Genomic DNA, 25,424 nt, shown 5'->3' with positions numbered 1-25,424 from the left:
CGCTGCGGACACTGACTAGCATATAAATGTTTTAAAAAATTCTTGTAGGGTTACACCGCGCATGCACGGGTGCCTTCCTGCCCATCGTGCAAGCATGGGTCCCTCAGTCAGGTAATATAGCTGAAGAAATACAACTCCCAGGGGAGGTGGCAACGTATATGAGAATAACTGGCCTACTGTCCTCGAAGAACATCTGCTGCAGGTAAGTAACTTTGCTTTCTCTGAGGACAAGCAGGCTCAGTTGTAGTCTCACATGTGGGAATCCCTAGTTATCAGGCTCACCGAAAAGAACACCAGGACAATAAAGACTCGAAACGTTGAGGCCTCCAAATCAATCAACCTGAAGCCATATACATACTAGCTGTGAAAGTACAGCCTGGAACATAAGAAAACTGGGCCTAGGAAGGTAGAGTTGGATTCTAGACCCCAAACAAATTCTGCAGGACTGTCTGACCAAACTGGCTGTCATCGCAGGTATCCTGCTCAAGGCAGTAGTGAGATGTGAATATGTAAACTGAAGACCACAGTGCAGTTTTGCAAATCTCCTCAATGGAAGCTGATCTCAAGTGGGCTACTGACGTAGCCATGGCTCTGACATTACCAGCCTTGACATGACAAGAGTCAGCCCAGCCTGGGCATAAGTGGAGATGCACTCTGATGGTCAACTGGAGACTGTGCGTTTGCCGATGGCTACCCCTAGCCCTGTTTCTGTCAAAAGAAACAAAATGTTGGGTGGAGTGTCTACAGGTTTTAGTCCGCTCCAGATAGAAGGCTACAGCTTGCTTGCAGTCTAAGGTATGCAGTACACTCTCGCAAGGCGGCTGAGGGGAGATATGATAGAGGTCTATAAAATAATGAGTGGAGTTGAACGGGTAGATGTGAAGCGTCTGTTCACGCTTTCCAAAAATACTAGGACTAGGGGGCATGCGATGAAGCTACAATGTAGTAAATTTAAAACGAATCAGAGAAAATGTTTCTTCACTCAATGTGTAATTTGTTGGAATAATGTATTGTGTTTTACATGCATTGTCTGTCAGCAATCTTTTTTTTTTTTTCTCTGTGATTACTCTGTGACCTCTGATGTGAATTACCTAGAGAGGTCACACCCATGCAACTTCCTGTGGGGGTTAGGTATAGCACATGGAGCTCATGATCTCTCCTAATCTGAGGATCTGTGGTGTGAGCATCCATTACCATCTAAGCACATGGAAAGAGCTGATAATCCAACAAATGTATTATGTTAAATAAGCCTGCCTGAATATCAATCTAACTAAAACTGTGAGTAAACAGATGTTTTGTTAATTCAACTTTAAAGTGACTCAGCAGTGAATTATTCTGGGGTGTATGTGAGAGAGATGAAGAAAAGAAATTAACATTTCTAAAGCTGAAGCTGTGTGTATAAAAATCTGCTAATTATTTACTACAAATAATCCAACAAAAGGGTTATGGGCCCAGCCCAGGAATTGAAAAAAGAAGAAGAGAAATATTACCAGGCAGTGAAAAAGCCAAATTTTTCTCTTAAGTTTTAAAAGAAAGATTAAGTCTGTCTCTCTCTCTCCCCCCTACACACCAAACAGAAGGCAAGGCTAAGCAATGGCAGAGGGAGGAAATTCACCATTTTTCCACTCTCTCAAGGTGCCTAAATTAACTGAATATAATTATCAGAAATGGGAGCTAAGATTCAAATGTCTTCTTCAAGCAAAGAAATTAAGTATATGTTTAGACCAAAACAGAACAGCTGAAAATATGGCTGAATGGGACAATGCAAACTATTATGTGAAGTGCATGTTTTTTGAAGCTCTCTCAGAGAAACAAGCCATATTGGTGGAGGCAAAAGATACAGCAAAGGAAATTTTAGATAAACTGAGAACTATGTATGCAACTACATATGCAAAACAGCAACCAATTTGGTTGGCAGAGTTGAATGAAACCAAATTAAGGGATAAAAGTAAGTGTAATGATCACATTATGCATCTTATGTCTTCATTTCAAAAGTTAGAACTTTCTGGAATTCCCATGTGTGATGCATTGAAAAGAGCATTTCTTTTTACCTCACTATCAAAGAAGTTTGATGTTTTTAGGTCTGTAAATGAAGCCATTGAAGGGCAATCTTTTGAACAGGCAGCATCAAAACTGAGGCAGGAATGCATAATTAATGATTTTGAGGAGATGTGTTCTCAAAGACAGTCAGAGAGAAATGAAACAAATTTCTTGGCAAAGAATAGAGGAAGGCGGAGCTATGGGAAAACTCCACCCAAGGGCAAGCTGATTTGCTATTCATGTGGAAAGGAGGGACATGTATCTAAATGGTGTAAGGAAACACAAAACACCCCCTCTAGCTCACCTAAGCCAATGGAACAAAAGAATTTTCCAAGCAGGAAATGTACAAAGGACAATGATAAACATAAGAGCTTTCTAATGGCAGAAAAATCTTTGACTATGGTAAATAATAATTCAAATGAAAGTACTTGGATTTTGGATTCGGGGAGCACATGCCATTTAACCAATTGTAAGGATTTCTTTCAGGAAATGTGTCCAGATGAAGGTGTTCTTCATACTGCAAACGCAGGGACTACTAAGATCCAAGCAAAAGGCATTGGATTCTTAAAATGCAAAGTGTCTAATGAAGTTAAAGAAATTCCTGTAAGTGATGTCTTGTATATTCCCCAAGCAGTTTGCAATATGCTTAGTGTATCTACATTAGATAAGAAGGGATTTGTGATTCATTTTGAAAACAGTAAGTGCACAATCTCTAAAAATGATGAAGTGTATGCTGAAGCTTTTATGCATAATGATATTTATAAACTGAGCATTTCAGGTGAAGCCTCACATGTGGCGCAAGTAAGGAAGAATGATGGTAAATGTAGTCTGGAAATCTGGCACCGCCGCCTGGGACATCGTGATTTTAAGGTGATCCAGGATCTTCACAGTAAGCAACTTGCCACTGGCATTCAAATAAGTGCAGATACTGGTAAAATGGAGAAATGCATAGACTGTGTTACTCAAAAAGGTGTGAGACCCTCATTTCCTGCATACACAGGAAATAGGAGTAATAAAGTACTGGACTTAATACACAGTGACTTATGTGGACCGTTTAATATCCCATCATTGGGAAATAACAGATTTGTGCTAATATTCTTGGATGATTTCTCTAGATACTGTGTGGCCTATTTGCTGAAAGAAAAAAGTCAAGTCACAGACATGCTGAAGAAATACGTAGCCATGGTGAGCAATAAATTTGAAAGAAAACCAAAGGTTCTTCAGACCGACAATGGTGGTGAGTTCACTTCACAAAGCATGCGCACATTTCTAGAACAAGAAGGCATTCAGCATATCACAACAGTAGCTTATACACCAGAGCAAAATTCTGTTGCAGAGAGAAAATTTAGGTCACTTGTGGAAATGACCAGATGTATGCTGTCAGATAGCAATCTCCCTAAAAGACTATGGGGGGAAGCCATTCTCACAGCAGTGTACCTACAAAACAGAATGCCAACTAAAGGCGCTGAGCGCACACCACATGAGACATGGCATGGTAGGAAGCCAAACCTGTCACACATAAGAACATTTGGAAGTACAGCATATGCTCATGTACCAAAGCAAAGAAGGCATAAGCTGGATTCCACAACAGAAAGGGGCATTTTAGTTGGCTATGCTCCAGGACACAAAGGATATAGAATTTTGAATCTGAAAACTGGCATTGTTGGCATAAGACATGTTACATATTTTGATGAAAACAAAAGGGTTGATAAAGGCTGGATTATCCCAGATGAGCCTTATCATCCAGAATATGAAACTAGAACCATAATAGACATGCCAGTGTATATAAATGCCATACCAAGGCAGATGTCTGAAAGCAACTCATCTGTATCTAATGAGGAACAGGCAGAGGAAGCAGACACAGAAAGGATCATTGCAGAAGACAGTACAGTTGGAGAAGGGGAATCAATTGGAGAAGGACTCTCAGATTTAGAGGATGCGGAAAGGTCGGACCAACCTGTTGTCAGACGCTCATCCAGGGAAAACAAAGGTGTTCCACCCCCAAGACTGTCTTACCTAACAAAGTCAGCAGAAGCTCAAGAGCCGTTAACATGGGATGAGATTGAGAAAATGCCAGCAGAAGAAGCTGCTGAATGGCGTAAAGCTGCACAAGAAGAAATTGATGCATTGCATAAAAATAAAACTTGGATTCTTACAAAATTACCTCCTGGCAAGAAAGCTATAGGATGCAAATGGGTATTCAAGTTAAAAAGGAATGCACAAGGAAAAGTGGAAAGGTATAAAGCCAGATTAGTCGCAAAGGGATATCTTCAAAAATATGGAGAAGATTTTGATGAAGTGTTTGCACCTGTAGTGAAACACACAACAATTAGAACACTTCTGAGCATTGCAGTCTCAAAAGGCATGCAAGTCAACCACATTGATGTGAAAACAGCATTTCTTCATGGAGATATAACTGAAGACTTGTACATGGAACAGCCAACAGGTTTCATAAATACAAAACAAAGACAGCTAGTGTGTAAATTAAACAAAGGTCTTTATGGATTAAAGCAAAGTGCAAAATGTTGGAATGACAAATTGCATGAAATATTGACAAATTTAGGATTTAAGCAAGGTGAAGCAGATAAATGCTTGTACACTAGGTGCAGAAATGGACAATATGCATACATTTTAGCTTTTGTTGATGATCTGCTCATTGCAAGCGAAAGTGAGCAAGAGTACAAGGACATTGTAAAATATTTAAACCTGAATGTTGAGATAAAAGAACTTGGTAATGTGTCATACTATCTTGGTATAGAAATTGAGAAACAAAATGATGGTTCTTATCTTCTAAGCCAGAAGCAGAAAATAAATGAGCTTATTGAAAGTTTAGGTATGCAAGATGCCCAAGTTGTAAGCACTCCAATGATCGCTGATTTTCTGAAGGATGAAACAGTAAGAGAACCTTTACCAGATAACATCCAATATAGATCAGCCATAGGTAAGCTTTTATATCTAACTACCACATACAGGGCTGATATAGCAAATGCAGTAGGAATTTTGAGCAGAAGGGTCAGCTCACCTACCAAATCAGATTGGACTGCAGTTAAAAGGATGGTAAGGTATTTAAAAGGTACCATTGATTGTAAATTAAAGATTTCAGCCAATAGTAACCCAAAACTAATATGTTACTGTGATTCAGATTGGGCAGGGGATCATTCTGATTATAAATCCACAAGTGGATATGTGTTTATGTATGGAAATGTACAAATATCTTGGGCCAGTCATAAACAAAGTATTGTGAGTCTGTCTTCTACAGAAGCTGAATATGTGGCTGTATCAGAAGCATGCAGAGAACTGATGTGGATTGAAAAACTTTTGCTGGATTTTGGAATAGATGAACAGAGACCAATCCAGATAATGGAAGATAATCAGAGCTGCATCAGACTGTCACAGAATGACAAGGTTCAGTCACGCACCAAGCACATCGCAACGAAATATCACAACGTGCGAGAGCTGGCGAAAGAAGGGGTCATCAGTCTAGACTATTGTCACACCAGTGAGATGACAGCTGACATCATGACCAAACCGTTACTACTACTACTACTACTATTTACCCAGAGAACGTTTTGAGAATCTGCGAATAAAGCTTGGACTTTGTATGAATTAATAATTGCATGACAGTTATGCATGAGAAGGGGTTTGTTGGAATAATGTATTGTGTTTTACATGCATTGTCTGTCAGCAATGTTTTTTTTTTTTCTCTGTGATTACTCTGTGACCTCTGATGTGAATTACCTAGAGAGGTCACACCCATGCAACTTCCTGTGGGGGTTAGGTATAGCACATGGAGCTCATGATCTCTCCTAATCTGAGGATCTGTGGTTTGAGCATCCATTACCATCTAAGCACATGGAAAGAGCTGATAATCCAACAAATGTATTATGTTAAATAAGCCTGCCTGAATATCAATCTAACTAAAACTGTGAGTAAACAGATGTTTTGTTAATTCAACTTTAAAGTGACTCAGCAGTGAATTATTCTGGGGTGTATGGGAGAGAGATGAAGAAAAGAAATTAACATTTCTAAAGCTGAAGCTGTGTGTATAAAAATCTGCTAATTATTTACTACAAATAATCCAACATAATTAAACTCTGGAATTCGTTGCCAGAAAATGTGGTAAAGGTGGTTACCTTAGAAGAGTTTAAAAAAGGTTTGGACGGCTTCCTAAAGGAAAAGTCCATAGACCGTTATTGAATGGACTTAGGGAAAATCCACTATTTCTGGGATAAGCAGTATAAAATGTTTTGCACTTTTTTGGGATCTTGCCAGGTATATTGTGACTTGGATTGGCCACTGTTGGAAACAGGATGCTGGGCTTCATGGACCTTTGGTCGTTCCCAGTATGGCAATACATATGTACTTCTTCCAGCAGTGGCCAGTCCAGGTCACAAGTACCTGACAGAAACCCAATTAGTAGCAGCATTCCATGCTACCAATCCCGGGGCCACTGTTGAAAACAGGATGCTGGGCTTGATGGACCTTTGGTCTGTCCCAGTAAACCTGCCTCTCCTCTCCCCCCGTTCTCTATTTCGGTAGATAACACTCTCATCCTCCCTGTCCCGTCTGCGTGCAACCTTGGAGTCATCTTTGACTCCGCTCTCTCCTTCTCTGCTCTATAATATTAACAAAATTCGCCCTTTCCTCTCCGAGGACGCTACCAAAACCCTTACCCACACCCTTATCACCTCTCGCCTAGACTACTGCAATTTGCTTCTCGCTGGTCTCCAGCTCAGCCATCTATCTCCTCTTCAATCTGTCCAAAACTCTGCTGCGCATCTTATATTCCGCCAGAGTCACTATACTCACGTTAGCCCTCTCCTCAAGTCGCTTCACTGGCTCCCTATCCGCTTCCGCATACGGTTCAAACTTCTCCTTTTGACCTACAAGTGCATCCACTCCGCAGCTCCTCAGTACTTTTCCGCTCTCATCTCTCCCTACACTCCTCCCCGTGAACTCCGTTCGCTGGGTAAATGTCTCCTGTCGTCCCCCTTCTCCTCCACTGCTAACTCCCGGCTCCGTTCCTTCTATCTCGCTGCTCGCTATGCCTGGAATAGACTCCCTGAGCCAGTACGTCAGGCTCAGTCTCTGGCTGTCTTCAAGTCTAGGCTTAAAGCCCACCTCTTTGCTACTGCTTTCAACTCCTAACCATGACTCTCTTACTCAACACCCTCACTTATCACCCCTACCACTGCAATTTCCCCACCCCTAGCTGTCTGTTCGTCTGTCCAGTTTAGATTGTAAGCTCTGTTGAGCAGGGACTGTCTTTTCATGTTAATTTGTACAGCGCTGCGTAAATCTAGCAGCGCTATAGAAATGTTTAACAGTAGTAGTAGTAGTAGTAGTAGTAGTAGTACTTATGTAAGGATGGGCCCCTGCCTTCAAGAGGGTTGATCGACAAGACCACCAGCTGTGGTACCTATCTGCTTCACCCTCACTCTCAAAGCCATGAAGTCACTTTTGATACATTTAGAGGGATACCTAGCAGTATTATCTGTGCCAACATGGATGAGTAGTATTGCCTAACAATTCTTAGGCTTGATCTTAGCAAATTCTCTCTAACATCTCAGATCTTGACACCAGGCAGAGAACACACCTTCCAGGACATCATATCTGGTCGGCAGATGGACACCTCTGTACCCCTCCAGAAGGGAGTCACCAACTACCATTACCCTTTGCTTTCTAGTACTAACTGAACTGGCAACCTTGAGGTTTTTTCAGTTGGTGGTTCCCCTGTTTCTGGGATGTTCTCACCGCCTCCCTTTCCAAGGCTGCTTTCTGGTTGAAAAGCATTGTATCTATTATGACCATCAGGTTTGGGGTGACCTCACATGCTCCAATTATTCCTAAATCTATGGCTTTAAGCTGCATTTCAAAGCTTCCTGCTTAAAAATACTCTTAACGCCTGGTATTTCAGTACAAGGGCTACAGCTACTTTTGCTTCAGTGCAGTGGAGATGGGAGAGAAGACGGATCATACTCCTGTGCTGACACTATATTGATAATGATAACCCTGGTAAGTGCCAGGGGACATCAACTGCCTCTTTTGTCTGTGTATGTGTGTGTGGCGGGGGGAGGGAGAGGTGACGCATCACCTAATGCTGGGGCCAGGGTGGAGGGGGTCAGGTGGTTTGAGTGATGCTCTTGGGGTGTCAGAGATTTAGGTTCTGACTGGGGGAGAGTTGGAAAGGTTTACCATGATTTTTTTTTTTGCTTGAGCAACAGCTACGGCTACCTCTGAATTAGCAAAATTGCCCTTGTGTCAGAGAAAATAAAACACACACAGTGGGTTCAATCTGTTACATCAGCTCTGCCCAGGAAACAAGCTCAGAAACCATTAGTACTAGAGAATGACACAGGAATAAAGTTTGTCCCCATCACTGCCCTGTCCCTGCAGGTTCTTCCCCTTCCCCACCCCATCCTCTTGGCTCTGTCCTCATCTGCAGAAGCCTCGAACACTTATGATTTTATGTTTAAATCTTTTTATTAAAGTATAAAAAAGAACAATATTCTGTGCAACTGTTGTTTATAAATCCCAAAAAGAAAACAATAACAACAAGCAACTATAATAACCCCCCTACCACCACCACCCTCTACCCTTCCAACTCCAACAATAGCCGACTTCTACTATCAGAAAGAACCCTAATCCACCCTGTTAAAATGTCCAGGGGTACAAAATACAACCCATTCTGTATGCCAGTTTTCATCCTGTGGCTAATATAACTTGGCTAGCAAAATTAATGGAATTCATAGTGGCAACTCAAGTAATGTTATTTCTAGATTTGCATCAGAGCTTGCATAGCTCTCAGTATGGCTTTCAATCTATACATAGTACCAAATCTTTGATTGTAACAATGATTACAAATAATAGGAAATAGTTGAACCAAAAAAATGTTCCATCAGAACTGTTGCAGTTTGACATATCTGGTGTATCTGATACAGTGGACTACATTCTCTTGATAAACAAATTAAATGAGCTTGTTTTTTCCAGATCTGTCTTGAATTACTTTATAGAATTTCTTAAAAATAAAGGTTATAATGTTAAGAAGAATGGGGAATTTTCTAAAAGCTGGAACTCAGCTTATGGAGTACTTCAGGGCTCACTATAGTAGCTTATATTGTTTAACATCTTTATGAGCTCTTTGGAGGATTTCTTAAAATCTTCCTTGTATTATGTTTCCTCATATGCTGATTTTTCATTTTGATACCATTACATAGCTATTGTTAGGGTTCCTCTTTCCCACATGCATCACTTTGCACTTGCTCAGATTAAACATCGTCTGCCATTTGGATGCCCAGTCTCCCAGTCTAGTAAGATCATCTTGCAGTTTTTCACAATCCTCTTGCGATTTAACAACTTTGAATAACTTTGTGTCTTTGGCAAATTTACTTACCTCACTAGTTATTCCCATATCTAGATCATTTATAAATATGTTAAAAAGCAGCAGTCCCTAAGGAACCCCACTATCTACACTTCTCCATTGAGAATACTGACCATTTAACCCTACTCTCTATTTTCTATCTTTTAACCAGTTTTTAATCCGCAAGAGGACATTACCTCCAATCCCATGACTTTCCAATTTCCTCTGGAGTCTTTTATGAGGTACCTCTTCAAACGCCTTTTGAAAATCCAGATACACAATCGGCCTTATTTTCGAAAGTGATGGGCGCCCATATTTCGACCCAAATCGGGATATGGGTGCCCATCTCGCAAAGGTGCCCAAATCGGTATAATCGAAAGCTGATTTTAGGCGCCTGCAACTGCACTCCATCGCGGGAACGAACAAAGTTGACGGGGGCATGTCAGAGGCGTGGTGAAGGTGGGACTGGGGCGTGTTTATCGGCCGAGGAGAGATGGGCGCCTTCAGCCGATAATCGAAAAAAATGGCCGTTTTTAGTGAGAATTTAGGTCACTTTTTTGGACCCTTTTTTTTCACGAACAAGTCCCAAAAAAAGTGCCCTAAATGACCAGATGACCACTAAAAGGAATAAGGGATGACCAACCCTGACTCCCCCAGTGGTCACTAACCCCCTCCCACAAAAAAAAATCTTTTTTTCCAGCCTGTATGCTAGCCTCAAATGCATACCCAGCTCCATCACAGCAGTATGCAGGTCCCTGGAGCAGTTTTAGTGGGTGCAGTGGACTTCAGGCAGGTGGACCCAGGCCCACCCCCCCCCACTACCTGTTACACTTGTGGTGGTTAATGTTGAGCCCTCCAAAAAACCCCAAAACCCACTGTACACACATGTAGGTGCCCCCCTTCACTCCTTAGGGCTATGGTAATGGTGCAGACTTGTGGGCAGTGGGTTTTGGGGGGGATTTGGGGGGCTCAGCACACAAGGGAAGGGTGCTATGCACCTGGGAGCTATTTTAAATGTTTTTACTTTGTAAAAGTGCCCCCTAGGGTGCCCAGTTGGTGTCCTGGCATGTGAGGGGGACCAGTGCACTACGAATCCTGGCCTCTCCCACGACCCAATGCCTTGGATTTGTTTGTTTTTGAACTGGGCGCCTTCAGTTTCCATTATTGATGAAAACCGATAGCGTCCAGCTCAAAAACGCCCAAATCCTAGGCATTTGCCCCGCACAACCCGTATTATCGAAAAAAAGATGGGCGCCCATCTTTTTTCAAAAATACGGTTTGTCCCGCCCCTTCGCATGGCCGCCCACGGAGATGGGCACCCACTTTCGATTATGCCCCTCAATATCAACCAGCTGACCTTTATCCACATGTTCATTCACCCCTTCAAAGAAATGTAACAGACTGGTGATGCAAGATTTCCCTTTACTAAATCCATGTTGACTTTGTCTCATTAATCCATGCTTTTGAATATGCTCTGTAATTTTGTTCTTTATAATACTCTCTACCATTTTGCCCAGCACCGACTGGTCTATAATTTCCTGGATCACCTCTGGAACCCTTTTTAAAAATCGGTGTTACATTGCCACCCTCCAATCTTCCAGTACCATGCTTGATTTTAAAGATAAATTACACATTATTAACAATAGTTCTGCAAGTTCATCTTTCAATTCTATCAATATTCTGGGATGTATTCCATCCGGTCCTGGCGATGTGCTACTCTTCAATTTGTCAAGTTGTCCCATTACATCTTCCAGGTTTACAGAGATCTGATTCAGTTTCTCTGACTCGTCAACATTGAATGCCATTTCTGGCAATGGTATCTCTCCCACATCTTCCTCGGTGAAGACCAAAGAAAAGAATTTATTTAATCTCTCTGCTATGGCCTTCTCTTCCCTGAGTGCTCCTTTTACCCCTCTGTCATCTAGCGGTCCGATTCTTTTGCCGGCTTCTTGCTTATAATATACCTAAAAAAGTTTTTACTATGTGTTTTTGCCTCCAGCGCAGTCTTCTTTTCAAATTCTCTCTTTGCCTTCCTTATCAGCGCTTTGCATTTGATTTGCCATTTTTTATGTAGTTTCCTATTATATTCAGTCAGATCTGAAAGATTTTCTTTTAGCTCTAATAGCTTCCTTCACCTCACTTTTTAACCATGCTGGCTGTTATTTGGTCTTCCTTCCTCCTATTTTAATAGACAGACTATATTTGGCCTGGGCTTCCAGGATGCTATTTTTGAACAGCATCCATGCCTGATGTAAATTTTTGACCTTCACAGCTGTTCCTCTAAGTTTTTTTTTCACTGTTCTTCTAATTTCATCATAGTCTCCTTTTTGAAAGTTAAATGCTAACGTATTGGATTTACTGTGTGTACTTATTCCAAAGCCGATATCAAATCTGATCACTGTTATCAAGAAGCCCCAGCACCATTACCACCTGCACCAGATCATTCACTCCACTAAGGACTAGGTTTAGAATTGTTCCTCCTCTTGTCAGCTCCTGAACCACTGGCTCCATAAAGCAGTCCTTGATTCTGTCAAGGAAATTCACCTCTCGAGCATGCACTGATGTTACATTTATCCAATATCGGGGTAACTGAAATTATTATCGTGTTCCCCAGTTTGTTAGCCTCCCTAATTTCTGATATCATTTCTACATCCTGTCTTTTCATCCTGGCCAGGTGGACGGTAGTACACTCCAATTACTATCCTTTTCCCCTTTACGCATGGAATTTCAATCCATAGGGATTCCAAGTTGTGTTTCGTGTCCTGTAGAATTTTTACTCTATTTGATTCAAGGCCCTCCTTAACATACAGTGCTAGCCCAATTCGATCAACCCTATCACTACGATACAATTTGTTTCCTGGTATGACAGTGTCCCACTGGTTATCCTCCTTCCACCAGGTCTCAGAAATGCCTATTATATCTATTTTTTCATTTAGTACAATATATTCTAACTCTCCCATTTTATTTCTTAGGCTTCTGGCATTCGCATATAGACATTTCAGACCATGTTTCTTGTTCATATTTATATCTTGCTCAGCAGTTGGCAGTGATAATGTGCAATCTTGAAAATCTGTCCGCTTTTTATTTAAAGATTCCTGGTCTACTATGCTTTCTATTGCAACCTTGCTATCAGGATGCCCTATCTTTCCTGTTTTGGTGATATCTTTGAAAGATACCATAAGACGCACCTAGGTTTTAGAGGAGGAAAATAGGAAAAAAAAATTTGCTTTTTCCCTCCTCTAAAACCTAGGTGCTCCGGTGCGTCTTGTCCGAATCCCTCCCTCCAAGTTCGGGATCGCCCTCAGGGTTACCTCCTCCCCGGCCCTGTCACCACCTCTCCCCTTACTCACGCGATCTTCCCTGGTGGTCTACTGATGTCAGGGCAGGAAAAAGCCCCCTCTTTCCTGCCCAGCGTGCTGCTCTCCATCCTCCTGTATGCATTGCTGCCTGACGGTCTCGGCGAGATTCAAAATGGCCGCCGAGAATTGAAGTCTCGGCGGCCATTTTGAATCTCGCCGAGACCGTCAGGCTGCATACAGGAGGATGGAGAGCAGCGCGCTGGGCAGGAAAGAGGGGGCTCTTTCCTGCCCCGACGTCACTAGACCACCAGGGAAGATCGCGTGAGTAAGGAGAGAAGCGGTGACAGGGCTGGGGGGAGGGCGATCCCGAACTCGGAGGGAGGGCGGGCGGCCTGCCAGCCAGCCAGCCAGCCAAATCTCTACCTTCGGACTATACGACGCACCCCCCATTTTCCTCCCAAATTTAGGGGGAAAAAAGTGTGTCTTTAAGTCCGAAAAATACGGTAAAACTTCAGGTACTAGGGATATTAGATAACTATAGAGCCTTAAGATTATATGGTATAATGTGTAATTTATTTGGTGTTTGCTTCCCAGAAACTAATTAAATGTAATTAAAACTCTAATGAAAACACTCCTCCTGATATCCTAATTAGAATAATGACTATAAAGAGTTGTGCTAGGAGTGGGTGGGAGCTGGGGAGGACGGTGGGAATAAAGACTGAACTAGTCCTGCTGTGCCTGTTAGAGGCGATCGCTTAATGCTGTGGTACAAAGCAAGTTTTAAAACTAGGGGGGAATTTTTTTTTAATTCTATCAATAACCTAAATTTTCTCTTTTAAACCCCAATCTTTAAGTTCCCAAAGCACAGAGCAAAATAATGTTATCTTACCAGAGAAATGTCCTCTTCTCTCAGAACTTCTCAGAAAGAAAGTTAAGTGGGACCTTTCCTCTCTAAATAGTTTTGATTCTAAGGGAACTGCTAGTGGTTAGTGCTAGCCTAGTGGTTAGTGCAGTGGACTTTGATCCTGGGGAACTGAGCTCGATTCCCACTGCAGCTCCTTGTGACTCTGGGCAAGTCATTTAACCCTCCATTGCCCCTGGTACAAAATAAGTACCTGAATATATGTAAACCGCTTTGAATGTAGTTGCAAAAACCTCAGAAAGGCAGTATATCAAGTCCCATTTCCCTTTCAAGCTAATTCAGTAACTATTATTATTATTATTTATTGCATTTGTATGCCACATTATCCCACCTCTTTGCAGGCTCAATGTGGCTTACAATACATCATGAATAGTGGAAATAAATGACAAGATAGATATTTAGTGTTACAGACGAATCTTGGGTTACATGATTATGATAAGACATGGTAACAGTTTAACAAGCAAATATAATAAGTCTATTCTGGATATATGTGGAAAGGTTCACATTTGTTGGTCTTTGTGGTATGCCTTGTTAAAGAGATGGGTCTTCAGTAGTTTGCGGAAGTTAGTAAGTTCACAGACCGTTTTTAAGTTACGCAGCAGCGCATTCCAGAATTGTGTGCTCAGGTAGGAGAAGGTTGACGCATGCGTTAGTTTGTATTTTAGACCTTTGCAGTTGGGGAAGAAAAGGTTGAGAAATGTGCAGGATGATTTATTAGCATTCCTGGGTGGTAGGTCTATCAGGTCTGACATGTAGGCTGGTGCATCCCCATGAATTATTTTGTGAACTAGGGAGCATATCTTGAACGTGATGCGTTCTTTGATTGGGAGCCAGTGTAGCTTTTCTCGTAGGGGTTTAGCACTATCATATTTTGTTTTACCGAATATGAGTCTAGCTGCAGTGTTCTGGGCTGTTTGGAGTTTCTTGATTTTTTTTTTTGTTACATTTGTACCCCGCGCTTTTCCCACTCAGGGCAGGTTCAATGTGGCAGCCAGCGTATAGTGAGTTGCAATAGTAATCATATTTCCCTTGGTAACCTTTGCAAGTATTCTACTTCCTCACACCTTAATTCACACCTAATTTAGGTCAGTAGCAGTGCTACCTCTCCAGCAGCCAAAGAACAGAAAATAACTGTCTTTTAGGATTTGGGGAATCAGAGTAAGTGTTGAATCTAACTGTATTCCAAGGTTCATGACTTGTGATTTGAGGGGGGAGTTCATACTTCCCAAAAGAGATTTTGATGTCAGGTGTGTGTCAACTTGTGATTGGTCCTTTATATATTAGTACATGCTATCTGATTGGTCCTTTATATACATGTCAGACGGTTCAAAGGTGAACCTAGATCCAATCATTATCCAGATCAAAAATTGAGCTTCTAACAATGCTGTGCCAATCAGACAGCACATACTAATGCTGCCAGTTCATTGAGCCAAGTGAATCTGTTTGTGTGAAGAAGTGGAAAAGGTAAGTCAGAAAACCTTTCTTCCAAATTCAGTGATTTAAGAGAGAGATAATAAGGGATGTGCTCTGAATTAAGATGTTTTGGAAGGGTTCTCCTATACTGATGGGTTTATTCCTGTTGGCTGTGAAAGAAATAATTATCAGGTTCTGCTGTTTAATTATTCAAGTCAGTTAAGAATAGTTAGGTTCTTACTAAAATTGCGACTGTTATGTGGTAGATAACTTTGGCTGTAGAGCATGTTTTGCCCCCTTGGACATTTTTAAAGTTTAAGTTTGCAATTAAACAGCTTTGCTTTTTAAGAACACCTTTGCATAAAACGAATATGAAATGTTATAACCCAATCAATGACATATTGACATCTTAACTTGAATTTTACGTTTCAGGTTGTGTTTTTACCCTTCTTAGGTATGTAGAAGTCTATATCTCAATGTGAGCACATTAACATCTGTGTTATGTGAAATAATATTTGACATACCAGCAGACCAAATTGTCTGCTTTTGTTTTCACATATGTTTTCACCTTGTGCTCTCCTGTTATCAGTTTGTTATGCACATGGTTTTTAATTTCTGTTTTTATTCATTTATGATTACTCTTTTTATTAAAGTAATGATTTGATTATGATCTGTAATAATTTTATGGTTTTAAGAGCCAAATGTATTAGTTTTAATGTTACCATTATTTATTCATGTTTTTAAGTTTTAAGGAATACTGTATATTTTATATGAAGCTTACAATATATATGTTTTGATTTTTTTATTTTGTAGTTATTTTACTCCTGACACAGCCTGAGGGCGAAACGTGGCCACGTCGGGTAACTGTTCAATAAACCACTTCTTTTTATTTACTTGTTTTGTTTATTTCTTTGTGGTATCCCACAGGTCAGTGCCCATGGTGCTGATGAGATGCTGCAAACATTATGGATTGTTGCCTGTCTGATAGATAGTATCTGAACCACACAAGCACTGTTACACTGATATCTGTTTCTGCCAGTTGTGCTAGCATGATATCATGATCCACAATGTCAAAAGCTGCTGAAAAGTCTAGCAGTACTAACACCAAGGCAAATCCCCTGTCTCAGTTTCTGTGAAGATCATCTAGTAGGGATACAAGGACCGTTTCTGTTACATAACAGGGTCTGAATCCAGATTGACAGGATCTAGCCAGTTTCTCTCTTCAAGCCAATCACTGAGTTGAACACAGACTGTTTGTAAGTTTCCATAGAAATGGGATGTTGGATACTGGCTAGTAGTTTTCAAGTTTGTCATGGTCAAGATTGTTTTTCTTTAGCAAAGGGTGAAGCACTGCCTTTTTCAATGCTGTTGGTAGTTGCCCATTAGAAAGAGAGGAGGTCACAATTTTTGTGGCACCTTTTATGAGGCACATGCTTGCCTGTTGCACTATCTTTGATGGGCAGGGATCGAGGGAGCAGGTAGTTGGTTGCAGATCTCTTAGGATTTTGTCAAGACTCTCCTCTGTTATTGGGTTAATTGTCCCACATATCTCTGTCAGGAGGGGGTGAGTTTGTGCACTCCTGGTTCATTGATTGGAGGCTGGGTGGGATTGCCTGTAAATTCTGGCGGAGACTTTTAATTTTGTTGGCCAAGTATGCAGCAAAATCATTGCAGTTCAGTTTTCACTGAGCAGGCTGGTTCTGTTGTGGGGGTTGCAGTAAGCTGTTTACTAAACAGCTGATAGGTTAAATTGATAGCCTGTGCAATGCTTTGAGAGAAATATTGTTCTTTGTTTGCTGTTAAGGCTTGGCAATACTTTGTCATGTGCTTCCTACAGTTTAGCCTGTCTTCATCCAGGCGAGATTTCCGCCACCTCCTTTCCAGTTTTCATCCTTCGCGTTTGAGGATCCGAAGTTCTGGAGAAAACCATAAGACCTTTTCTAGTGGTGCTGTTAACATAATAACATAGTAGATGACAGCAGAGAAAGACCTGTACGGTCCATCTAGTCTGCCCAACAAGATAAACTAATATGTGCTACTTTATGTGTATACCTGACCTTGATTTGTATCTGCCATTTTCAGGGCACAGACCGTAGAAGTCTGCCCAGCACTAGTTCCGGCTCCCACCACCAGTGCTGCCACCCAATCTCCACTAAGCTTCTGAGAATCCATTCCTTCTGAACAGAATTCCTTTATGTTTATCCCACGCATTTTTGAATTCCGTTACCGTTTTCATCTCCTCCACCTCCTGCGGGAGGCATTCCAAGTATCCACCACTCTCTCCTTGGAAAAATACTGCCTGACATTTTTCTTGAGTCTGCCCCCCTTCAACCTCATTTCATGTCCTCTAGTTCTACCGCCTTCCCATCTCCGGAAAAGGTTCGTTTGCAGATTAATACCTTTCAAATATTTGAACGTCTGTGTCATATCACCCCTGTTTCTCCTTTCTACTAGGGTATACATGTTGAGGTCAGCAAGTCTCTCCTCATACGTATTGTAACACAAACCCCATACCATTTTTGTAGCTTTTCTTTGCACCGCTTCAATTCTTTTTACATCCTTAGCAAGATAAGGCCTCCAAAACTGAACACAACAGTCAAGGTGGGGCCTCATCAACGATTTGTACAGGGGCACCAACACCTCCTTTCTTCTGCTGGTCATACCTCTCTCTATAGAGCCTAGCAACCTTCTGGCTACAGCCACTGCTTTGTCACACTGTTTCGTGGCCTTCAGATCCTCAGATACTATCACCCCAAGATCTCTTTCCCCGTCAGTACATATCAGACTCTTAGTTAAGACAACTAAGGGTGATTTTTCTTCCCTCAGCAGTTTATTAGTTCAAGCAATTATTCTACCTCAAATAGATTACTATAGTGCCCTATATGCTGGTACCAATCAGACTCTCTCAGCAAAATTACAGTTTCTGCAGAATTGTGCTGCAAGACTAATTTTTTGGTGCAAAAGGTTTGATTGAGCTACCCCATTACTGAAAGATTTACATTGGATGCTTGTCAAGGCCCAAATAGATTTTAAGGTGGTTTGTCTGACATTTAAGATTTTATATGGTTATTGTCCTTTGGATCATGTATCTTTGATAACTTATCTGCCAATTTGTTTGTCTACTCATTCTAATTATCTGTTAAATTTAGTCTTTCTGCCAGTAAATAAGATTCGCTTTAAATGCTTTCACAATAGTTCTTATAGCTACTTAGCTATTAAACGGTGGAATTCTATTCTTCAAAGGAAAAATTAATACTTACCTGATAATTTTCTTTCCATTAGTCCCAAAAGATCAATCCAGAGATTTGTGGATTGTGTCCCTCTACCAGCAGGTGGAGATAGAGAGAACCTCCGAGGTTTGCTATATGTGGACCTATGCGCCAACTGAACCTCAGTATGAACGATACCAAAGCAGTGGAATGGAAACAATAGAAAACTCTGACATTGTCAGACCAATTGCCCAACATACTTCCACCACTTCTATATTTATTTAGTTATTATTTTTTTTTAATCAAACCAAGGAACATTCAGAACAACGGAACCCACCCCCCCCCCCCCCCAAAAAAAAAAAAAACTAACCAACCGCAACAAAACCACAGACAGTAAACCCAGGGGGGCCTCTGGATTGATCGGTTGGGACTAATGGAAAGAAAATGATCAGGTAAGAATTAATTTTTCCTTCCATGGCGTCCTGCAGATCAATCCAGAGACTTGTGGGATGTACCAAAGCAGTCCTGAAGTAGGGCGGGACACCCCCAACCCGGCAGAAATCACCGACGAGCAAAACACCGCATCTTGACGAGCTGTCACATCCACCTGATAATGACGAGTGAATGTATGGACCAAAGCCCATGTAGCTGCCCTGCAGATGTCTTCAAGAGAACCCAAATGGGACTCTGCATAAGAGGAAGCTTAAGCTCACGTAGAATGAGCACGAACTTGTAAAGGCGCTTGCTTGCCCAATGCCACGTATGCCAAAGAGTGTCCTTGGACGCCATATGACCCTTCTTACTGCCTCCAAAAATGACGAAGAGATGATCAGAAAGATGAAATTCATTCGTCACCTCCAAATACCTGAGAAGAGCCCATCTCACGTCGAGGCAGCGAAGAGCCTGGAATTGCTCAGGGTAATCTTCCTGGCGGAAGGCCAGCAAATGCAGGGACTGCCCCAAGTGGAAACAAAAAACCACCTTGGGCAAAAACGAAGGAATTGTCCTAATCAATACCCCCGCCGCCGTAAAACGCAGGAAGAGGTCTCTGCAAGAAAGGGCCTGCAACTCTGAAATTCTCCGAGTGGAAGTAATGGCTACTAGGAAAATCACCTTCAATGTGAGATCCTTCATCGTAATCCCCGATAAGGGTTCGCAGGGGGCCGCTGAAGCACTTTGAGAACTAGATTAAGGTTCCAGGATGGCAGAACTGGCACGTGAGGAGGGTGCAAACGATTTACTCCCCTCAAGAAACGAACCACATCCGGGTGGGAGGCGATGGACGCCCCCTGAAGCCGGCCTCTAAAACGTGCCAGAGCTGCCACCTGCACCTTAAAAGAACTCAACGAGTGATTTTTGTACAGCCTCCTGAAGAAACGCGAGGATACTGAAGCCGAAGCTGCTGACAATCCCAAACTCGCACACCATGAATCGAAGGTACGCCACACCCTAGCATAAGCTATCGAGGTGGATCTTTTCTGAGCCTACAGCATCGTAGCGATAACCTTGTCCAGATACCCTTTTCTTCTCAACCTCGCCCTTTCAAGGGCCAGACCGTAAGACCAAAGGGGGAGGGATCCTCCATCATGACTGCCCCCTGCAGCAGGAGACCGTCCTGCGCCGATAGCAGAAAAGGACGATTGAACAGAAGCCTGATCACATCTGCGTATTAGGGTCGTCTGGGCCAATCTGGGGCAACTAGGATCACTTGACCAGGATGACTGGCAATACGAGTCAGTAACCTGCCCACCATTGGCCACGGGGGAAAGGCATAGAGCAGGCCCCTGGACCAAGGTTGAAAAAGGGCATCGATGCCTTCTGAGTCCAGCTCTCGTGAAGAAACGGGGAACCTTCGCATTGAATGCGGTGGCCATTAAGTCTTCTATCCCTCTGCCTGTCGGTGTACCTCAGGGTTCTGTTCTTGATCCCCTCCTCTTTTCTATCTACACTTCTTCCCTTGGTTCATTAATCTCATCCCATGGCTTTTCCTACCATCTCTATGCTGATGACTCCCAAATCTACCTTTCTACCCCTGATATCTCACCTTGCATCCAAACCAAAGTTTCAGCGTGCTTGTCTGACATTGCTGTCTGGATGTGTCAACGCCACCTGAAATTAAACATGACCAAAACCGAACTTCTCATTTTTCCCCCCAAACCCACCTTCCCCCCCCCCCCCCCCCCCCATTTTCTATTTCTGTTGGTGGCTCTCTCATTCTCCCTGTCTCCTCAGCTCGAAACCTTGGGGTCATCTTTCACTCTTCTCTCTCCTTCTCTGCTCACATCCAGCAGACCGCCAAGACCTGTCGTTTCTTTCTTTACAACATCCGTAAAATCCGCCCCTTTCTTTCTGAGCACTCTACCAAAACCCTCATCCACACCCTTGTCACCTCTCGTTTAGACTACTGCAATCTGCTTCTTGCTGGCCTCCCACTTAGTCACCTCTCCCCTCTCCAATCGGTTCAAAACTCTGCTGCCCGTCTCATCTTCCGCCAGGGTCGCTTTACTCATACTACCCCCCACTCCTCAAGTCGCTTCACTGGCTCCCTATCCATTTTCGCATCATGTTCAAACTTCTTCTACTAACCTTTAAATGTACTCACTCTGCTGCTCCCCAGTATCTCTCCACACTCGTCCTTCCCTACACCCCTTCCCGTGCACTCCGCTCCATGGATAAATCCTTCTTATCTGTTCCCTTCTCCACTACTGCCAACTCCAGACTTCGCGCCTTCTGTCTCACTGCACCCTACGCCTGGAATAAACTTCCTGAGCCCCTACGTCTTGCCCCTTCCTTGGCCACCTTTAAATCTAGACTGAAAGCCCACCTCTTTAACATTGCTTTTGACTCGTAACCACTTGCCTCCACCTACCCTCCTCCTTCCTATACACAATAATTGATTTGATTACTTTATTTTTTGTCTATTAGATTGTAAGCTCTTTGAGCAGGGACTGTCTTTCTTCTATGTTTGTGCAGCGCTGCGTATGCCTTGTAGCGCTATAGAAATGCTAAATAGTAGTAGTAGTACTATCTCTGGCATCCCCCAACAGGCAGTTACCTGATTGAAGGCCAGAGGGGACAGCGTCCACTCCCATGGCTCCAACTGGTGGCAACTGAGAAAGTCCGCTTGCATGTTCTGTGACCCCGCTATATGAGCCACTGTCAAGAACGAGAGTCTCTGCCCAACGGCAGATCAGAGCCGCCTCACGCGCTAGGGGTGCACTCCTGGTGCCCCTCTGACGGTTTACGTAGGCAACCGCCGTCACACTGTCCGAAAGAACTCGAACTGGACAACCACGGAGAAGAGACAGAGACTCCCGAAGGGCCAGATGAATCGCCCGTAACTTCAAGTGGTTGATGGACCATGACGCCTCCGTCGAAGTCCAAACGCCCTGGGCCGTCTGTTGCAGGCAATGAGCCCCCCAGCCAGACAGTGACACATCTGTGGTCACTATCTTTCAGTCCGGGGTTGCCAGAGGAATGCCCAACACCAGATTCTTTTGAATGAACCACCAGTGCATGATTGTGTGAAGATGGGCCGAACATTGCACCCGAACCTCGTAATCCTCCAAGAGTGGAGACCAATGGCTCAGAAGGTGCCACTGGAGGGGGCACATGTGAGCTCTGGCCCACTTTACCACGTCCAAGGTGGAGGCTATAGAACCTAGAACTTGTACATAGTCCCAAGCCCGCGGGTTCAGAGTTTGAAACAGCGCTCGTAACTAAGCCTGTAACCGCTGTGCTCGAGCTGAAGAAAGAGAAACTATCCCTGTTTGGGTATCGAAGCACACCCCCAAGTATTTCAGCGTTTGGGAAGGCGTTAGGCTGCACTTCAGGAAACTGATCACCCAACCAAGCGACTGAAACAACCTGACCACTTTGTCGGGTGCCCGCTGACTCTCCTCGAAAGAAGGCGCCCGCACAAGCCAGTCGTCTAGATAAGGATGGACCTGAATCCCTTCCTTCCTGAGATAAGCCGCCACTACTACCAGGACCTTGGAAAAGATCTGAGGCACTGTGGCTAGGCCGAAGGACATCGCTTTGAACTGAAAATGACGACCGAGCACTGCAAAGCGAAGAAAGCTCCTGTGGGGAGGTCAGATTGGAATGTATAAATAGGCCTCTTTGAGATTGAGAGGTCAAAAACTCCCCTGGCTGTACCGCTGCAATCAGCGATCGGACGGTTTCCATGCGGAAAAGCCGAACCCGTAAGGACCTGTTGACGCATTTGAGATCTAAGACGGGTCGCCAAGAACCGCCCTTTTTTGGCACCACAAAATAAATGGGGGTACAGTCTGGATGGCACCCAGCCATTATAAGTTGAGGAGGGTATGTTGAACATGCCGCACCTTGACGGACCATTTGCAAGGAGATTCCAGAAAAGAGTCTACTATCAGACGAGCCAATTCTAACTTGTACCCGTCTCTGATAACCTCCAAGACCCATTCGTTGGATGTTACCCTGGTCCACTCCACCAGGAATAGGGAGTCTGCCCCCAATAACCGGCTGGATATGGACCAGGACCTCATCATTGGTGAACCTGGCTGCGGGCTAGTTTCTGTTACTGGAAAGGAAGGCCCACCTGTCACCTCGAAAGGGCTGAGGCCTCTGAGAAGACCTTGCTCTCTGAAAAGAGGCCCCGCGACCTGGACGGTAATGCCGGGTATCCCTAAACTTAGGTCTCAGTCCTGCCGGTTGTACAAACTTGGACCTGTCCTCCGGGAGGCGCTGGCCCTTGGAGTCACTTAGGTCCTTCACAATCTGTTCTAAGTCTGTCCCAAACAAAATCATTCCCCTAAAAGGAAGACTTGCTAAACGTGATTTAGAGGCCATGTCTGCAGCCCAATGCCGCAACCACAGCCAACGACGAGCAGTGACCGCTAGGGAAACCTCCTTCGCCGAAGCCCTCAAAAGATCGTAAAGAAGATCCGCAAGGAAGGCTAAACCGGACTCCAAGGCCGGCAAAACAGCCACGAGATCTTCCAGAGAGGAGGCTTTCTGTACCCATGATAAGCATGCCCGCGCCACATAGGAGCGACAAACTGAGGCCTGCAGGGAAAGGGCCGCTACTTCAAAGGACAGCTTCAAGCAAGTCTCCAACTTACGATCCTGAGGGTCCTTGAGCGCCGTGCCACCCTCCATGGGGAGAGTGGTTTTCTTAGTGACCGCTGTGATTAAGGAATCCACCGTAGGGACCTTCAGCAAGTCTAAGTCAGGAGCAGGTAGCGCGTAAAGACGCGACATAGCTCTAAGCAACCTTAAGCCCACTCTCTGGCGTAACCCACTGTGCTGAAATAAGGATCTTCATGGCCTCATGCACATGAAAGGAACTAGGTGGGCATTTGGTGCCAGACATAATAGAGGGCACCGGACCTGTTCCCCCTGACGATTCAGGGGGGAAATGGCCAAAACCTCAAAAGCTCTAACTATCAGGGAGGGAAGCTCTTCCCTGCGAAAAAAGGTGGGCAGCCTTTGCATCATCCCCCTCCTCAGAGGGCAGGGTGACCTCATCTGCCAAATCCAAAGATTCTGAGGGAGAGCCCAGAGACAAAACCAGGCCATCTGTGTCACCCGGAGACATTTTGGCAGGAAAGACTGAGAGGCTGCAGCAATCAAAGTTTGCTGAGGAAGAGACGGGGCTGCCTGAAGAGAAGCTCCTGACTTCTTCAAAAGAAAGGCATTGTGCATTAACAAAACAAAATCCGGGGGAAAAGGAACTGCAAGGGACTCCCGTGCTCCCTGTACATCGCTTCCCTCCATCGGAGCCTGTGCCACAGAAGCGCGCTGTGCCTCTTGTCTATCAACCACCACATGTGGAGCAGGTCGCGCCTGAGAGGAAAAAATGGTGCCTACCAACACGCGCAGCACTAACTGCCCCGAGGAAACCGCTGAAACTATCCACCGCGCTTCCGACTCATTGGACGCCTGAGGGGAACCCTCGTCGCGCTGAACACTTGCTGCAGGCTGACAGCGGCAGGACTCACACTCCCCCAATGCTGCTCTCCGGCCCTCACACTGGGAGCAGCGCTTAGCCACCTCAGAAGGCACTGACATGCTCCACAAAAGCCTGCCCCAAAACTGACTCAGCAGAACGTCTAGTTCCTCCGCATGATTAAACAAAAACGAAGTCTCTTACCTCTTTTTTTTTTAGTAAGGAGAGAAAGGAAACACCCGATCAGGCCAACAGCCCCGGGCAACGGAGGAAAGGTAGGGGGAGACCGGGAGAGACCTGGCACCACCAGGTGTACACCACAAGCTGCAAACCCCTGTCTGTGCTAAACTAGGCCCAAAGGACACTAGTAGCCAGATCAAACCAGAGCTGCACAGAGATGTCCCTCCACCTGCTAGATAGAGCGAATACTGAGGTTCAGTTGGTTGCACAGGTCCACATATAGCAAACCTCAGAGGTTCTCTCTATCTCCAGCTGCTGGTAGAGAGTCACAACCCACAAGTCTCTGGATTGATCTGTGGGACGCCATAAAATATGGAGTTTAAAATATGTACCTGTAATTCCAACAGGAGTTGAAAACCTTTTTGTTTAGTAAACATTTCTGAATTGTATATGAATTTAGTGTAACACGCTTTGATTCTATAATGGATAGGTGGGATAAAAATGCCAGGAATGGAATGAAATGGTGTGGGGGGGGGGGGGGGGGGGGGGGAGAGAAGGTTTTGTGAACAGTGTGGTAGAGGGTGAGGAAGAGCTTAAGGATAGGGTGGAGTTCTCAATGCAGATACAGAGGTGGGGAGGGGTGGTGCTGCAGGTGAATCTGGGAGTGGGAAAAGGGCACAGGTGATGGTGAAAGGGTTATAGTGTGCCCATAGGGGGTAGTGGTGGGTATGACACAGTGGGAATGGAATAGGGACTGGGCACCTAGATGCAGGTAAGGCCATGTACATATGCCACACTGTTACTGATAAATGAACATTACCTCCACTAAAATATTGTGTATTAATTCATTCCTTGCTGCACAGTGTAATAAGTCAGAGGCTGTGCATCAGCAAATTAAATCAGACATGCAGAACAGAGAGAGCCCCTCTTCAAAAATTAACCTGAGAGCCCAACAAGCAAGACTCCGCATGCAGCACAGTACCAGAAAAACAGAAAGAAACACATTGCTATAAATTGCAAAATAAGATAGCAGATGTAAATTTTCATATTGCACATATTCCAAACACTAAAA

The 25,424-nt window shown here is 43.9% G+C and overlaps 1 protein-coding gene across 13 annotated transcripts in view; it reads right to left on the bottom strand.

Moving 5' to 3' along the window:
- LRRFIP1 (LRR binding FLII interacting protein 1) overlaps window positions 1–25,424 on the bottom strand; it is a 997,950-nt gene that overhangs the window by 852,865 nt on the left and 119,661 nt on the right. The gene's annotated exons all lie outside the window — the stretch shown is intronic.

This window comes from Microcaecilia unicolor, chromosome 7, assembly GCF_901765095.1.
Source record: "Microcaecilia unicolor chromosome 7, aMicUni1.1, whole genome shotgun sequence".
In the NCBI taxonomy this organism is placed as follows: domain Eukaryota; kingdom Metazoa; phylum Chordata; class Amphibia; order Gymnophiona; family Siphonopidae; genus Microcaecilia; species Microcaecilia unicolor.
Note: the sequence above shows the minus strand (reverse complement) of the source record. Positions and strands in the feature narration are given on the sequence as shown.